Source organism: Panthera onca, chromosome A3 (genome assembly GCF_046562875.1).
Source record: "Panthera onca isolate mPanOnc1 chromosome A3, mPanOnc1 haplotype 2, whole genome shotgun sequence".
In the NCBI taxonomy this organism is placed as follows: Eukaryota; Metazoa; Chordata; class Mammalia; order Carnivora; family Felidae; genus Panthera; species Panthera onca.
The window spans coordinates 135595040-135612189 of record NC_138341.1 but is presented as its reverse complement, the minus strand read 5'-3'; the positions used below and the strand labels follow the sequence as shown (position 1 = coordinate 135612189).

The 17150-nt window shown below is 47.1% G+C and overlaps 1 long non-coding RNA gene across 1 annotated transcript in view; it reads right to left on the bottom strand.

Moving 5' to 3' along the window:
- Nucleotides 1-14746, bottom strand: part of LOC145715336 (uncharacterized) — an 86105-nt gene extending 71359 nt beyond the window's left edge. Inside the window, exon 1 of the long non-coding RNA XR_014137377.1 lies at nt 14423-14746. This is a non-coding gene — a long non-coding RNA (uncharacterized LOC145715336). The remainder of the gene's footprint in view (nt 1-14422) is intronic.
- Between the last annotated feature and the right edge of the window lie 2404 nt (nt 14747-17150).

Below are 17150 nucleotides of genomic sequence, written 5' to 3'. Positions count from 1 at the left end.
TGAGTAGTATTTCATGGTATGGATATACCATAGTTTATTGAACCATGCACCCAGTGACGCTCATCTGTATTGTTTTTTTGTCTATTATTTTTAAAATATTTTTTTAATGTTTATTTTTTATTTTTGAGAGAGAGTGCAAGCAGAGGGGGTATGTGGAGAGAGGGGGTGGACAGACGATCCCAAGAAGGCTCTGCACTGACAGCAACGAGCCTGACGCGGGGCTCGAACTCACGAACTGTGAGATCGTGACCTGAGCCGAAGTCGGATGCTCAACCGACTGAGCCACCCAGGGGCCCCATCCTTTTTGTCTCTTATGAATAAAGACGCCGTGAACCTTTTGTACAGGTTTCCATATAAGCGTTAGGTTTCCATTTCTCTGGATGAATGCCCACGTGTGCAATTGTTAGGTCATGTTGCAATTGTGGTTCATAAGAAGCCGCCACGTTGTTTTCCAGACTGGCTGTGCCATTTCACGCTCCCACCATCAGTGCACACGTGAACCGGTTTCTTTACATCCTTGCCGGCATTGGATATTATCACCATTTTGTAAGCCATTCTGTCTAAATAACAGACAAAAAAGGACCAATACAGATGAGCGTCGCTGGGTGCATGGTTCAATAAACTTTCTCAGGGCGCCTGGGTAGCTCAGTTGGTTGAGCGTCTGACTTTGGCTCAGGTCACGATCTCACGGTTCATGGGTTCGAGCCCCACGTCAGCTCTGTGCTGACAGCTTGAAGCCTGGAGCCTGCTTCGGATTCTGTGTCTTCCTCTCTCCCCGCCCTTCCCTGCTCATACTCTGTCTCTCTCTCTCAAAAATAAATACAACATTAAATTAAAACAAAATAAATAAAAATAAACTGTTTCTCTACATCCTTGCCAGCATTTGATATTATCACCGTTTTTTAAGCCATTCTGATAGACATACCGTGATGGCTCATTAGGGTTTTCATTTGCATTTCCCTAATGGCTAAGGATGATGAACAACTCTGCGTGTGTTTATTTGCTCTCTACAACACCCCCTTCAGTGAGATGTCTATTCATATCTTTTGCCCGTATTATGACTTTTCAGAGTTCCAAGGATTCCTTATGCCTTCTAGACATAAGTCGTTTGTTGGATATGTGGTTTGCAGATTTTTTTTTTTTTTACAGTTCGTAGCCCTTTTGTCTTCTTAACAGAGTCTTCGGCAGAGGAGAGTTTTCAAATTGTGATGGGGCTCACTTTATCAGTGTTTCCTTCCACAGATCATGCTTTGGAGAACGAGCGGAAGAATTCTTTGCCTGGTGCTACACTCTGAAGGTTTTCCCTTTTGTATTCTTCCAAATGTTTGATGTGTAGTATTTGGCTCAAGGTTCGTTATTTTGCCAATGGAGATCGAATTCCTCCTCCAGCACCGCTAGTGGAAAGGCCGTCCTTCCTCTGTGAAATAGCTCTCACGCCTTTGTCAGAAGTCAGTCAGGCCTGTGCGTGTGGGTCCGTGTCCGGGTTCTTCGTCCTCCTCCACCAATCCCACACTTGTCTGGAGTCCTGTAGCTCCAGAATAAGCCTTAACGTCAGGTAAAGCCATTCTTCCTACTTGGCTCTTCGTGTTTTAGCTGTCTTAGGGCCAGTGCCCCTGTACGTTTTAGAATATCCTTTCCCATGTCCACAACAACACTCGGACTTGGATTGGAATTGCATTAAACGCATAGACCAGTCTGGGGTGAATCGACATCTTTCTTCTATTGAATCTTCTAATCCATAAATAATGGCACGTTTCTCCATTTGGTTAGATCTCCAGTTCTTCAGTATTTTATAATTTTCAGCATTTAGATTCTGCACAGGTTTCTTGTTTGTTTGTTTGTCTTTTAAGTTGCCACTAAGTACGTTGTTTTCCTTGGAGCAATTGTAAATACTGCTGCATTGAAAATACTTTTTTTGGGGAGCAGTTTTTGGGGCACAGCCAAACGGAGCAGAAGGCATAGAGAGTTCCCACATGCCCCCTGGCCACGGGCACATCCTCCTTCATTATCAGTATCTCCCCCCAAGAGGGGGTCACTTGATACAATTGATGACCTACACCGAGCAAGCCTTATCACCCAGAATCTATAGTTTACAGAAGGGTTCACTCTTGGTGCGGTGTTCAGGCAAATGTACAATGATATGTACCCACCATTATAGTATCATCCAGGGTGGTTTCACTGCCCTAAAAATCCTCTGTGCTCCCCCTGCTCACCCCTCCCTACCCCCCTAGCCCCACAACCTCTGCTCTTTCTACGGTCTCCATAGTTTTGCCTTCTCCAGAACGTCGTATAATTGGATGTAGCCTTTTCAGATCGGCTCTTTTCATTTAGTAATATGCGTTTAAATTTCTTCTTCGTAGCTTGAGAGCTCATATCCTTTTGGCCCTGAATAATGTTCTGTTGTTTGGATGTACTACAGGTCATTTATCCATTCACCTGCTGAAGGACATCTTGGTTGTTTTGGTAACTATCAACAAAGCTGCTACAAATATCCGTGTGCAAGTTTTGTGTGAACATGGATTTTCAACTCCTTCGGGTAAAAACCAAGGAGCACGACTGCTGGGTCGGCCTAGTAGGACCACATTTAGTTTCCGAAGGAACTGCCAACAAGTCTCCCCAAGTAGCCGCGCCATTTTGCGTTCCCACCGGCAATGAATGAGGGTTCCTGCTCCTCCACACCCGCGCCCGTATTCGGCGTTTTTGGTACTCTGGGTTTTGGTCTAAGAGGTGAGTACTGGTATCTCCCTGTTTCAGTTTGCATTTCCTGGATGACGTGACGTGGGGCAGGTCTTCATATGCTGAGTTGCCATATTTATATCATGCACGAGGTGTCTTTGCTTACAGTCTTTGGCCCATTTTGAAATCAAGCTGTTTGTTTTCTTGTTGTTGAGCTTTAAGAGTCTCTTACAGGGACGCCTGGGTGGCTCAGTAGGTCAAGCGTCCGACTTCGGCTCAGGTCATGATCTCGCGGCCTGTGAGTTCGAGCCCCACGGCAGGCTCTGTGCTGACAGCACGGAGCCTGGAGCCTGCTTCCGATTCTGTGTCTCCCTCTCTCTCTCCCTCTCTCTCTCTCTCTGACCCTCCCCCACTCACTCTGTCTCCCAAAAATGAATAAACATTTAAAAAATTTAGAAACAAGAGTCTCATATATTTGGGAGCACAGTTCCTTTATCAGACATGCCTTTTGCATATATTTTCTCCCAGCCTTTGGCTTATCTTTTCTTTTCTTTTTTTTTTTTTTTTTTTTGACAGTGTCTTTCACAGTGCAGAAATTTTTAATTTTGATGAAATATAGCCTGTCACTTTTCTTTTCATGGATCATCCTTCCGTGAACTTTAGACATGCTTCTCATTTCCCCCCAACTCCTTAGGTGGGGCAGGATGGCTATTATGGGCTGGAGTTTGGCATTTCCCTCCTCCCGGTCAGTAAGGTGCAGATGAAACCCTAGCAAGTTAGTCTCTGGTTAAACCGTTTCTCAGAGGTCACACCTTATCAAGAACACAGTGCTCGGTCTTATTTCAAAATGGTTCCTGCCCCTGCCAGGAGGATGAGGGAATCTTTCTCTGATACTCACTGGGAGGGTCTGGCCGACCTTGTAGAGGTAAAATACACAAACGTATGGGGCCTCCCAGCGACTGGGTCCCCTTGGAGTCTCTCTGACTTGTCCACGCCAAGCCTCCCACAGTTTGTCAATTTAAGACTTTGGTTTTCCCTACCTGGTCGCTGGCTCCCCAGAGGTCCGTGGGGGTGGGTTTCCGCCCCGGCGAGTTGTGATGCACTGTTTTTCCCTGTTGGTCTCTTCAAGTTGCTGTTTGCCCTGTGACCTCACTCTGACAGACCTGAGACAGCCTGTCAATTTTTTTCAGTCTGTTCATGCTTGTGCTTGCTTTCAGGACAGAGCGGCAACTTCTAGCTTCTTCTGTGCCAGACTGGAAACCAGAAGCCCAGCATTCTGTTTTAAATGTTGGTTTCCACGCGTTCTTTGCCAGCAGATACAAATGCAATTGATGTTTGCGCGTAGATCTTCTGTTTTGCAACCTTGCTGAACATTTATTACTGGTAGGAGGTTTGGGCGGTGGGGGGGTGGGGTTTGGAGTTGATGCGAATGTTATACGTAGACCATCAAGTCACGTGCAGATAGAGACAGCTTTATCCATACTTGGCAGTCTCTGTGTGCCTTTTATTTCCTTGCCTTGCCTTATTACGGTAGCTTCAACTCCCAGCATTACGTTAATCTTAAGAAAGTATCCCATCCTTTATTGTAAATTATGACGTTAGCTAAAGATTTCTGTAGTTGCTCATCATTGGGTTAATATCCCTTCTACTCCTAGCTCGCTGAGAGTTTTTACTGTGGATGGATATTGAATTTTGTACCTGTTGAGATGATCATCTGGTTTTCGTCTCTGGTCTGTAGATAGGAATTACGTTGATTTATCTTCTAATATTAAGCCGGTCTGAGTTCCCGAGATAAATCTCACCTCGTTATGAGATATTACACGCATATACGTGGATTCAATTCGCAAGGATCTTCTGGAGGTGGTTTGCATCTATGTGCATGAGGGGTACTGTTCTGTCGCTTTCTACTATTATAACGTGTTTGTCTGGTTCTGATCTCAGAGCAGTGCTGGCTTTTGTAAATGAGTTTTGAAGGGTACTCTTCACTTCTATTTTCTGGATGAGTTTGCATGGAATTGGTATTATTTCTTCCTTAAATGTTCAGGAGAATTCACTAGCAAAGCTATTTGGGCTTGGAGTTGTCTTTGCGAAAAGGTTTTAAAGTTCAAATTCAATTTCTTTTAACAGTTATAGGACTGTTCAGGTTATACGTTTCATCTTGAGTGAGTTCGGTAGCCTGTGGCTTTTAAGGAATTTGTGCATTTGATCTCAGTTACTGAATTTACCGACCAGACCTTGTTCATAATATTCACTTAATACCCTTTTCATCCTACTGGGTCTTCAATGATGGTCTCTAATTCTGTTATTGGCAGTTTATATCTATCTTCTTTTTTCTCCTTGATCAATCTGAACAGAAATTTACCAATTTTACTGACATTCTCAAAAAATAAGCTTTTGATTTTACTGAGTTTTCTGCATTGTTTTTCACCTTTCGCCTGTATTTGGGGTTCACTTTCCTTTCCTTGTTGTTTTTTAAGGTGGAAGTTTAGGTCACTCAAGTTTTTTCCTACTTTTCTAACATATGTATTTTACGGTCTGAAGTTTCCTTCTGAACCCACAAATTGGAAGCCGTGTTTCAATTTTTTGTCAGTTCAAATATTTCATCCTTTCTATTGTGATTTCTTCTTTAACTGATGGATTATTTAGAAGTATACACTTTGGTGTTACGTGTTTGCAATTTTCCAGATATTTTGATATGGATTTCTAATTTAAGTCCGCTGCATTCAGAGAATATTATGTGCATAATTTCAATCTTTCTGAATTTATTGCACGTTGTTTTACGGTCCACAGTATGATCTATTGTGACGAATGTTTTCGGTGCCCTTGAACAGAACGTGTCTCCTACTGTGGTCATTCACGGTACAGTGTTCTATATCTTCCCTGACTTTCTGTCTGTTTTACCAATTATCAAGAGAAGGCTGCCGAAAACCCCAATTAACTCTGGACTTGTCTATTTCTCCTTTGAAATCTGTCAGCTTTTGAAGCCCTATTACTTGGTGTGTGCATATTCAGGACGATTAGGTTCTCTTGATAAACAGTCCCCTTTAGCACTACGAAATGGTCCTCTTTAGCCCTGTAATATTCTTCACCCGTAAACCCACTTTGTCGCATTCAGCCGAGAGGCTCCAGCCTTCTTTCTGGAAGCATTCGAATTATATCTCGCTCTACCTTTTCACTCCTCCTCATAAATCTTGTAGTGAGTGTCTGGTGGGCAGCACAGAGTTGGGTATTATTTTTTACATCCAGGGCCGCAATCTCTTCTTTTTAACTGGCGCGTCTAGACTATTTGCGGCTAATGTGAGAAGGGATACGGTTGAGTTTAAGTGATCTTGTCGCATGCTTTCCTATCTCCCATCTGTTTTCCGTTTCCTCTTTTTTTCTTTTTTCCTTGTGGCTGGAGAGTCTCAAGGCCACAGCGCAGGGACTGGCAATGCAAACAGAGTCCTGGTCTCCATGAACTGAGCAGAGTTTGGGGTTCGGGGAAGCCAAGCGGTGAGGACCTGTGAGTCAGGGAAAGGAGAGAAAGCCGAACGCAGAGAAGACACTAGACAACTGGCAGAGGGTTCCCCTTGAGGCTACCTGAGTGGTGATCACCACATGTGGCCAAGGAATCTATCGAGGTAGCGGGAAAACACCTCGAGAAGCCAACAGGGAGACCATTGCCTGGAGCTCACGCTGGGCCGGCAACCGTCTGGACTCTCGAGACCCGCGGTGCGAAGATGTCGCAACGCGTGAGGCATCGAGTATGGCACCCAGGCACCCCCGTCTTATCTGTGGCTTGTTTTTACCTTACGGGTTTCTGCTTTTATCGTTATTAGTTTCTTCACTCTCGTAATTTGCTAATTTGCTGAAAGGCAAATTGTATCACCGAGTTCGAAACCTTTCTCTCTTTTCCACTACAAACGAAAACAACAGGTAGACCTCCACCACTGCTTCAACGGCATCTGATGAGTTTTGGCACGTTGAACTTTCGCGATGATTCGGTTTAGTGTTTAAGATTTCCTTTGTGATTTCCTCTTTGATCCATGTGTTATTTAAACACGTGTTGTGTAATTTCCAAGTATTTGGGAGCTTTTCTGTATATCTCTTTTATTGATTTCTAATTTAATTCCGCTGTGTTCATAGAAAGATAAAACACCTCTGCAAGTTTTCAATCGTTTGAAATGTACTCAGACATTCTGTGGCCCAGCATACGGTCTATCCTGATGCACAGACCTTGCCACGTAGGTCTTTCCACGTTTACATGAAAGAAGGGATATGCTACAGTTACTGGGTCTGGTGTTCCACAAAGGTCCCTAAGGAGAGGTGCTTGACAACGTCGCTAGAATCTTCTATAGGCTGATTTTTTGGGTCTAGCGTTACTATTGGTTTCAGAGAGGACGTGTTAAAAATCCATTCATGACTGTGAATTTCTCTATCCCTTTGGCTCGACCGAAGTTTTACTTCGTGTATTTTGAAATTTTGGTACTAAGTACGTATACATGTGTGATTGTGATGCTTTCCTGATGGACTGCAAAATGGTTTCATTACCATCATGAAACATTGCGTTTTATCTCTGGTAATACTTCTTACAGTCTACTTTTTGTGTGATATTAGTGTAACCAGACCAACTTAATTGTGCTCGCTGTTTGCATAGTCTATTTTTCTCCATCCTTTTACTTTTAACCCACTATGTCTTTATGTTTTAATTATTTCTTATAGATTACACATACTTGGAGCTTGCATTTTTAAATCTAATTGGACAAGATTTGCCTTTTAATTGGAGTTGTTTAGCCCATCTGTATTTTAATAGAATGATTGATAAGGTCGGTTTAAGCCTACCCTTTGCTCTGTGTTTTTAATGTGTCTTTTTTTTTTTTCTTCTCTGCTTTTTGCCTTCTCTTGGGTTGACAAATTTTTTTTTTTTTAATTTCTCATAGTCCATTTCAGTTCCTTGCTATTGTTTAAAATATGCACTTTTACACTTTGTTTGTTTTTTTTTTTTTACATTTATTTATTTATTTATTTATTTATTTATTGAGAGAGAGAGAGAAGGAGACACAGGATCTAAAGCAGGCTCCAGGCTCCAGGCTCCGAGCTGTCAGCACACAGCCTGACGCGGGGCTCAAACTCGCAAACTGTGAGATCGTGACCTGAGCCGAAGTCGGATGCTCAACCGACTGAGCCACCCAGGCACCCCTACGCTTTGTTTTTAATGTTCATACCAGGGATTATACAATGCACTTTTTCCCCCCGTTTAAAAAAAAATTTGTGGTAAAATACACAAATAAAAAATTTACCATGCAATCGTTTTTAAGTGCATACTTTCAGTGGTATTAAATACATTCTTAACGTACTACCATTGCCATCCACCTTCAGGACCCTCTTCATCTGCTAAGACAGAAACTCTGTCTTTCACCATCAAGTGCAATATTAGCTGCCGTTTTGTTTTGTAGGTGCCCTTCACCAGGTTACGGAAGGACCCTTTTGTTCCTCGTTTAGAGAATCTTTATCGTAAGTGGATGTTCAATTTTGTCAAGTACCGTGTCGTACCAAGTAAACCCCATTTGGTAATGACGCGCGTTGCCATTTTGTATGTTGCTGGATTTGATTCACCAGTATTTTTTTGGTTCACCGATATTTTGTTGATGCTTTCTGCGTACACGTTCATGAGGTGTGTTGATCTTTGGTTTCCTTCTAATATCTTTGGTTGTAACATCAAGGTAATGCTGGCCTCATAAAATGAGCTGGAAAGTGTTCTCCCCTCTTCTAGTCTCTGGAAGAGCTTCAGCAGAACTGATATTATTACTTCATGAAACGATGAGGAGGACTTGCCTTGGAAATAAGCTGGGCCCGGAGTTTTTGCTGTTGGAAGATTTTACACTAAAAATTCAATTTCTTTAATAGATATAGGCATATCCAGGTTATCTCTTTCTTCTTGAATGAGTTTTGGTGTTTTGTGTCTTTCAATTAGCTCGTCCACATCTTCTAAATTGAATTTATGGCATAGAGAGATCACCTTATTATCTTTTTAATATCTGTAGCACCTGCAGGGATAGGCCATCTTTCATTTTTTTTTTTTTTTTTGGATATTTACAATTTATATCTTTATTTTGGTCAGATTGTCTAGAAAGTCATCCAGTGTACTGATCTTTTCAAATAACTTTTGGGTTCACTTACTTCCTCTATTTTTCTATTTTTAATTATATGGGTTTCTGCTCCTATATATTATTTCTTTCCTTCTTTCCTTGGGTTTAATTTGCTCTTTTTCCAGTTTCTACAGTGGGATCCTAGATTATTTCCTTGATACTTCCTATGTGATCCATGGGTTATTTAGATGTATGTTGTTCAATTTCCCAACGTTTGTGGATTTTCCAGATATCTTTGATTGATTTCCAGTTTACGTCCGTTATGGTCAGAGAATATTTTAATTCCTTTTCATTTGGATTCCTAAAACTAAGTTAAGGTTCGTTTTTTCATGACCCAGAATATGACTTATTTTAATAAATGCCCCATTTGCACTTGGACGGAATAAGTATTCTGTTACTCTTGGCTGCAGCGGTCTAGAACTATCAACTGAACCAAACCGATACATTACCCAGATCTTTCATATTTTTGCTGATGTTCTGTCTTATGCCATTGATTACTGAGAATGAAGCGATTAAGTCCACAAATATAATTGTGGAGTTGTCTATTTCTTCTTTCAGTTCAGTCCGATTTTGTCCCACGTGGTTTGGGGCTCTGCCATCGGGGACGTCCACATTTGGGAGTGTTGGGTCTTTGGAAACGGAGTCTTCTCTCATCACGTAGTAGCCTTATTTTGACCTGGTAGTTTTCTTTGAAGTCCTCTCTTTCTGACATGAATGTAGCCACTTCTGCTTTATTTTGATTAGGATTAATTTGGTATATTGTTTTCCATTCCTTTATGTTTAATCCATCAATATGAGCCCGCAAACCTTTCCCGTAAAGAGCCAGTAAATACATATTTTTGGTTTTGTGGTCACCTATGGTTTCTTTTTTTTTTTTAATTTTTTTTTTTTTTTAACGTTTATTTATTTTTGAGACAGAGAGAGACAGAGCATGAACGGGGGAGGGGCAGAGAGAGAGGGAGCTATGGTTTCTGTTTCTTCCTCCTCCTCCTCTCCTTTGTAACCCTTAAAACTTGTGAAAACCGTTTTTTAAAACAGGGCATAGGTTGCATGTGGCCTATGGGCCAGTTTGCCGGTCCCTATACAATTATATTTAAGGTGTATTTCTTATAGACCACATCTAACTGGGTCTTTTTTTTTGGATCCAATCTGGTCATGTCTGTTTTTAATCCCTGTGTTTAGATCATTCACATTTAATGCAAATATTGCTGTAGTTGAAGTCAGATCTTAACATTTTATGATTTTCCTACCTTTCTCATTTTCCCCCCATGTTGCCTTTTCTGCCTTTTGAAATATTTGAAAACTTGTTTTCAACAAAATAAATGAAACCTTGTTTCATTTATTTTTTGTCTACGGCTTTTGGCTAGCTCTCTTTCTGTTACTTTTTAGTTGTTGCTTTGGGTATACGTACCTCACTTTTCACAGTCTGTTTAGATTTGATGTTTTACCACTGCATGTAAAATGTACTCACAGATTAACCTCTACCTTCTCCAGGCTATCTCCCCTCGCCTCCTCTGTCATAGCTGTCCTGTGCATTGTATCTACAGACATTGACTCTCCCAACATCACGGTGGCTTTTTAATGTCATATGTAGTTTAAAGTGCTTCGGAGGAAAAAGAAAAAATAGTCAATTTGCCCAAATATTCACCTTTGCTAATGCTGCCCTTCCTTCATTGCTGATGCTGTGAGTCTTACACTGTATCATTTTCTTCTTGTCTGGGGAACGTTCTCCCGCATTTCTCTTAGAGCCGGTCTCCCCGCGAATGAATTCCAAAGTTGTTTTTCTTCTGGGTGTGTCTTTATTTTGCCTCCATTCTTGAAAAATGCCTTCGCTGGATTTCAATTCTCAGTTGCCAGGTCTTTAGTCACCTATTTTTAAAGATGTTGTTTTGTTTCCCCACTGTTTCTGATGAGAAATCTTCAGTCATTATTTCCCTCCATGTAACGTATGCCTCTTCTCTGGCCACCTTCAATATTTTTCTGTATCTTTGGTTTTCAGTGACTTCATTCTGATGTGTGTGTGTGTGGGGGGGGGCGGCGGGTGGTAGGGGGGGTTCTTTGAGTGTATCCTGTTTGGAATTCTGTAAGCCTCTTGAACCTGGAAATTTAGGTTTTTTGATCTATTTGGGAAAGTTTGGCCATTATTCTTTCAAAAAAATTTTTTTTGGATTTCAGTAGAAACTACAAATTTGGGGGCCATTCAAAATAAAGACATTGTGGAGATGCCCAATAATATATAGGGCCTACGATGAAGAATACCATAGAGGCACCGGGGTGGCTCAGTCGGTTAAGGGTCTGACTCCTGATTTCAGCTCAGGTCATGATCTCACGGTTTGTGGGATCGAGCCCTGAGTCGGGCTCTGCGCTGACAGCACGGAGCCTGCTTGGGATTCTCTCTCTCCCTTTCTCTCTGCTCCTCCCTCTCTCTCTCTCAAAGTAAATAAACTTAAAAAAAAAAAAAGTTTAGAAAATACCACATTGTATACTTTTAAAAACTTGCTAAAAGGGTGGATCTTATCAGGTGCTCTCACCACAAGAGAGGACAGAGAAAGCGGGGGAGACTTACAGGTGGCAGGGGAAGGACGTCATTGATAGTGACAATGACATCACAGGTGTATTCTCCACTCCAAACACACCAATTATCTATAGTTTATAACTTAAAATATAATCTTTTGTAATTTATAGATTATACATCTATAATTCAATGCATTAAATATCTATAGCTTTTTCTGTGTCAATCATACCTCAACAAAGTAGTTCAATTTTTTTTCTGCACCAATCTCTTCCCTTTCAGGGATTTCAACAGTGAGAGTGTCAATTAGTCCCCAAGACGCTCAGGTTTTGTTTTTTTCTCTCAGTTCTTCGGATGAGACAAGATCTGTGAATCTTGTTTCCAAACTTCCTGTCATTCTCATTCTATTAGGCCATCCCCTGTGAAATTTTTTATATCAGATACTTTGTTTCCCTGCTCTAAAATTTTGATTGGATTCATATATATATATATTTTTAATGTTTATTTTTGAGACAGAAGGAGCACGAGCAGTGGGGAGGGGCAGAGAGAGAGGGAGACACAGAATCTGAAGCGGACTCCAGGCTCCGAGCTGTCAGCACCGAACCCAACGCGGGGCTTGAACCCGTGAACCCTGAATTTCGAACCCGTGATTTCGAACCCTGAAATCACGACCTGGGCCGAAGTCAGACGCTCAACCGACTGAGCCATCCAGGCGCCCCAGATTCGTTTTAAATTAACTTTTCTTTCAACAATATTTACATCTACAGAAAGGCTTCAAAAACACCGAGTGTGTCCAAATACCCCTCCCCCCAGTTTTCCCTAATGCTGGTGTCTTACGTTGCCGGGTACTGTGGCCTGTTTGCCAAAACTAAGCCGCCAACTTTGGTACGTTCCTGCTAACTACACCCCAGACTTTATTCGGCTTCCGCCAGTTTTTACACGAACGTCCTTTTCTTCGTCCCAAGGTTCGGCCCAGGAGGCCACATCATATTTGGCGATTCTTTGTTAGAGCTTGTCTTTCTGTGCCAGAATGTCCGGTTTTCCCCTTCATTTCCAGACTGTTCCGCTTTACCTCGTGAAGGCTAATTAGAACAGCTGCTGCTGAGTCTTTGTCCAATAATTCCAACATCTGGGTCACCTTAGGGATGTCATCTCTTGATTGCCTTTTCCCTGGAGACTTGGTCAGATTTTCCTGGTTCTTGCTATGCTGAGTAATGCTGATTGTCATCCTGGACATTTTGTTTGCTTTTGTTACGTGGGGAGACTGGATCCCGTCAAAGATGCCCTGGAGGATGTTGCTTTTCTCCCTCGGCTCCCCTCCCGCCCTTCTGTGTTAGCAGGCGGTGTACCCAGCTGGGTCCAGGGTGCCACCTCCTTCTTGCCTTCTGCGGCCGTGCTTCCTCTGTCCGTTCGGCCTCCCGGGCCCCGGCGAGCTGTCCGCAAGCGCCCAGTGAACATCCCGCCGGCTCGGAGGCCAGGGTGGGACTGCAGGGGGGAGGCCCCTCTTGCGGGAGCCCTCGTGGCACCCTCTGCCCCGGCTGTGGGTAGGGCAGGACTCAGTGGAGAGTCGGGAGCCCCTGCAGAGCTCCCGATGGCTTTCTCTCCGGGTGGCGACCTGCCTTCCAGCATCCAGTGCTCTGGCACCCGGTCCTTCCTGCATGTCTGACTCTCTCCCTCCAACCCAGGAGGACCACTGGGCTCGGAGTGGACTCCTGCTCCCTGGACGGCCCGCAAGTCCCTGCGGGCCGTCTGCTGGGGCAGCTGGAGGGCTCCCCGCATTCTCGTCCGTTCTCCCGGAGAGAACGCTCTTGTGCTGCCCGCTTCCTGGCGTCTGAAAACCCACTGCTTTCTGCATATGTCTGCTTTTCCTGTTTACGGCGGGAGGGCAAATCCAGGGCCTCTACGCTATCATGGCTGGAAACGATCACGCCAAGCTTTAAGGGGATGTTAAGCACAGACCTTGCTTCTTTCCCTGCAGGACACCCCCTGGCCCCCATCACCAGGATGTTCCTCTGCCCGGCAGCCCGGAGCTCCCCCCCCCCCAACCCCCTCCGGCCCTCTCCCTGCGGGACTTCCAGCCGCCCTGAGCGCAGGGCTGGGGCATCCTCGGGGAGGGAGTCGCCGAAGCATGCGTCTCTCCCACGTGCGCCCCTTCTTTCAAGGCCTGACCCCTTACGTTACTGCTGGCCGCTCATCGGTGCCTCCCCAACAGTCGTGTTTTAGTCTCGTCAAGAGTTTACACTCGCTCTCCATGGGCTTTTCCGTGACCGCCAACACTGTTTTTCCTCTACAGCCCCCTGCGGGGTGGATGTGGGTACCGCGCTCTCCTTTCCCCGATGACGATGCGGCTGACGCCCAGGGCGATTCGGTCACCTGACCAGAGCAGGTGCAGGGAGCAGCAGAGGGCCACGGCTTCCCCTGCACTGTGGGAGGTGGGGATGTGGAGGCACCCACCGAGAGGTGGATGTGGCTTTGGGGTCAGAGACCTAGGAACTGCAGCCCCTCCCGCGTTTGCTCTCACGGGCCCTCCTTAGAGGCTCGGGCCTTCCTTCACTGCAGCTTGAATTTACCCCAGCTACAACGGAGTGTGGAGGAAGGTCCCCCGTTGGGTGTGTGTTGGGGGGCAGGCCCCTGCTGAGCTCCAGACAGAGGGTCTCTGAAAGGTATGGATTCAACCTGTCCCTTGTCAGCTCCAAACTCCTCAATGGCTCCCACGGCTCTTGGAATGAAAACCACTCCCGCCAGTGTCCCGCAAGATGGTGTGCGCCCCAGCTCTGCTCATCACCCCCACCTCACCACCCACCCCGGCCTCTCCCTGCGCCCGTTTCTCCTTTCCAGCCACCTGGCTTCGGTTCTGTGCCTCTAGCTTGCCACGGCCGCTCCCACCCCAGGGCCTTTGCACGCACGCAGCTCCCTCTGCCTGATTTTATTCTTCCATGTTCCGCATCATTTAAAACTCATTCATCCTTACAATCTCAGTTCAGATCTCGTTTCCCTGAGAAAGGTTTTCCCGGCTGGCCCTCTCCCCAAGCCCTCTCCCTTGCTGGATAGTCCCCTCTGTTCAACTGCCGCCTGTGGGCTGTTTATTTATAGTGAGTTTTCTTACCAGAGCTGGGGAGGAAATGGGACTGCGCTGTCTTGCATCCACAGGAGGAAATGGCCCTTCCTTGGGGGCCCAGGAGGCTGCCAGGACTGTGTTCACCAGGCCCTTCTGACCTGAGGCCCATTACATGTGAACCGAGTTTAACAGGTCCCTGAAAAGCTCCAAAACAAAAAAACCAAACCAAAACAAAACAAAAAACCCCCAAACAAAAGCTCTCTGTGGCCTGCCTGCCCTCAGAACCTTGCCAGCACGCTTTCCAGGGCAACTGGTGACAAGCGTGGGGTGGTGACAAGCCGGGCTCCCACCGCCCCGTGTGGGCACCGTGCGTCCTCGGGCGCCCGCCCCCTCCCCGTGCTGAGCTCGGCCCACCGGCCTTCCTTCCGGCAGCTGGGAGCCTGCCCCCAGCTGCCCTCTCGCCTGCCGCTAAGGATACACAGGTGTGGCCGCAGGCAGCGATCAGGTGCAGGGCAGGGGCCGCCTGGGTGGAGGGTCCCCAGCCCCTCCCAGCAGGTACTAGCTTCCACACCCCACACCCTGGGTGGACGTAGGATAACCCGCTGTGTGCTAGGCACACTGCTTACGAAACCCTTCCAGGGGTTGCTAGGAACGCCCCCCTGGTTGGTACAAGAAAGTGAGCATTTGAGGTGGGCCTGCGGGATCCTTCCGGCACCCTGCCTCACTCAGCCCCAACCCCCTGGGTGCTGGGGGCGTGGTCTGCGTCCAGCCTCCCTCAGGGCTGGCTCCCCCTTTGAGGCCGCTGGGAACCACCGTGGCCCAGAGCAGGGTTCCCACAAGAGGGGTGAGCTTTTCAGGGGTTGTATACAGGTGGCACTGCATAGATACCCCTGGATGAGGAAGCTGTCCGTCACCACCCTGCACCAAGCACGCTGGGGGACACCGCAGAAATCCACTGGAAGAAAATCCGCGGAAATCCACTGAAACCCCGCCGGAAGAAAGGGAGAGCGTCGCATTAAGAAGAGGCCTGTAGTTGTGACTGAGCGGAGGCCTCCTACACCCCCAGCCCGGTGGGGGCAGGGCGAGGCGGCGGAGGCTCCCCCACAGTGAGTGTTCTCACTGTGCTCATGGTGAATGTAAATCAGGCCTCAGAGCTTTCCAACCTGGGGGTTTTGCTTTTCATTTTGTTTTCCTGACTGAAGAATGCTCCCTCCCTGGACTCATCCCCAAAGCCCTCAGGACCCCAGTGGGAACTCAAGCAAAAACAGCCCCCCAGTGGGAAGTCCGTAAGGACCTGTTGCACGTCTTGAGGGAGCACTGGCTTCCCGGATGCTCCTGCCCTCACGTCCCTGTCCCCCTGCCCCCCAGATGGGAAGAGAGAACCAGGGGCCGTCAGGAGGGAGAGCAGGCCCGGGCCCCGGGGGCGTCCCCTCCGGAGCCCTATCCACGGGGTGGGTGCAGGGACCCCCGCCTGGCCAGCGTTCTCCAGAGCTGAGCTCTGGGGGGTGAGGGGCGCAGGGCTGAGCGAACCGCTCGCATGATGACAATGTGTCACATGTGCGTGGGGCCTGGTACTTTTCCAAGGGCTTTTAAATGCATTATCTTGTTGGAGGCTCATTTGAGGCAAGGACTCGAAGCAGACTGGAAAACAACTAATTTACTGAATTCTGAATGGAGAGGAAGCCGAATACAGCGTGTGTTTTTGCTGAATTTCAAACCAAAACAACCTTTTGTTAAAGAACAAACAAATAAACAAAAATGCGGAACATCGGTTCACCAGGGAACACAGCCTGAACAGGGGCTCTGGGCAGAGAATCACGTAGCAAATTCAAACTCCATAAGCATCTACCGGGGGAGGGGGCTGCTGGGGCCACAGATGTGCTCGTCAGGGGCTGCCCGAGAGTTTTAGGGGGCACGCCAGTGTGCCCCAGGGGACAAGGTTGACCCTTCCAGGCCGACTGCAAACACAGGGCCCTCGGGAGGTGCCACAGGAAGGGGGTCTGGGGAGGGAGTCCCCGCACAGAGCAAGAAGACGGGTTGCACTGGGGCATCCGGCCATGCTGTGCCCGAGCGGAGGCTGCACTGCCTGTGGGGGGAGCACGAGAGGTCTCCTGGGAGCATTGCCAGCCCTGGCCAGAGGGTGGGTAATTAAAGTGGGGCTGTGAGGTGGGGTGGGATTTTCTGGAACGACTGAACGATCAGCATTCCCTGAATGGCAATGATATCATTCTGTTTCAACCACTTCTCTGAATTAGGTCCGCTCCCCCTATTTTTGGTGGCACGGGAATGGGAAGTGACGGGTGCAAACGCGTGTGGGTGTCTGGGGGTCAGGCAGGTTCTCGTGACCCAGGCCGGACAGGAGGGGCAGTCGCTGCACCAGCCGCCTCCAACCTGGGCCAAGGGGGTGGGGGGCCCTCCCGGCCCCGGGCCCGCGGTCTGTGCGTGCCCAAGGACGCGACGTCAGCCTGCGGTTCCTCCCGGCTGCAGCCCCGCTTCCGGGAGCCCAGTGCAGAGGCAGCGGGGCTGAGAAATCCTCTCTCGCCGAGGCTTCCTGGGGGGGCCCCATCAGCCTCCCCCAGCCCTGAGAGCCTGCCCGAGCCCTGGGTTTTTCAGCACTCTCAGGCCCCTGCTCGCCCTGCTCCCCAGAACCGCCCTGGGAGGTGGAGGGCAAGAGGCCTGTGTGCCCTGTGCTTTATCGTTACACAAGGCACTCACGACCGAATCTGGGCCAGGTCCTCTGATACAGAGCAGAGTGGGGTCTTGCTGTCCCCCCACC